This window comes from Hipposideros armiger, unplaced genomic scaffold (assembly GCF_001890085.2).
Source record: "Hipposideros armiger isolate ML-2016 unplaced genomic scaffold, ASM189008v1 scaffold_20, whole genome shotgun sequence".
NCBI classification, from domain to species: Eukaryota; Metazoa; Chordata; class Mammalia; order Chiroptera; family Hipposideridae; genus Hipposideros; species Hipposideros armiger.
Genome location: NW_017731370.1, coordinates 763,463 through 764,646, shown reverse-complemented (window position 1 = coordinate 764,646; position 1,184 = coordinate 763,463).

Sequence of the window (1,184 nt, the reverse complement as noted above, 5' to 3'; positions counted from 1 at the left end):
GTAAATGTACCAAAGTTTCTTAATCCAGTCATCTACCGATGGGCATTTTGATTGTTTTCAAGTCTTGGCTATTGTAAATAACGCTGCAGTGAACATAGGGGTGCCTATATTTTTTCAAATTAGTGTCTTGGGTTTTTCAGGATAAATACCTAGGAGTGGAATTGCTGGGTCAGAAGGTAGTTCCATTTCCAGTTTTTTGAGATACGTCCATACTGATTTCCATAGTCGCTGCACCAATCTGCAGTCCCACCAACAGTGCAATAGGGTTCCCTTTTCCCCACAACCTCACCAGCACTTGTTGTTTGTTGATTTACTGATGATTGCCATTCTGACCGGGGTAAGGTGGTATCTCATTGTGGTTTTTATTTGCATTTCCCTAATGATCAGTGAGGTTGAACATTTTCTCATATGCCTGTTGGCCATTTGTATGTCCTCTTTAGAGAAATGCCTCTTCATATCCTCTGCCCATTTTGTAATTGGGTTGTTTGTTTTTTTGGTGTTGAGTTGCATGAGTATTTTATAAATTTTAGATATTAACCCCTTATCAGATATATTGTTGGCAAATATCTTCTCCCATTCAGTAGGCTTCCTTTTTGTTTTATTGATGGTTTCTTTTGTTGTGAAAAAACTCTTAAGTTTGAAGTAATCCCATATGTTCATTTTTTCTTTTATTTCCCTTGCCCACAGGGAAGTATCAGTAAAAATATTGCTCAGAGTAATGTCTGCAAATTTACCCCCTATATTTTCTTCTAGGAGTTTTGTGGTTTCAGGTCTTACATTTAAGTCTTTAATCGATTTTGAATTTGTTTTTGTATATGGCGTAAGGAGGTGGTCCAGTTTCTTTTTTTTTTGCATGTGGCAGTCCAATTTTTCCAGCACCATTTATTAAATAGACTGTCTTTACTCCAGTGTAAATTCTTGCTTCCATTGTCATAGATTAACTGTCCATATATGCATGGATTTATTTCTGGGCTCTCTATTCTGTTCCATTGATCTATGTGCCTGTTTGTATGCCAGTACCACACTGTTCTGATTACTGTAGACTTGTAGTATGTTTTGATGTCTGGTAGCATGATACCCCCAACTTTGTTCTTATTTCTCAGAATTGCCATGACTATTCGGGGTCTTTTATGGTTCCATATAAATTTTAGGATTATATTTTCTATTTCTGTGAAAAATGCCCT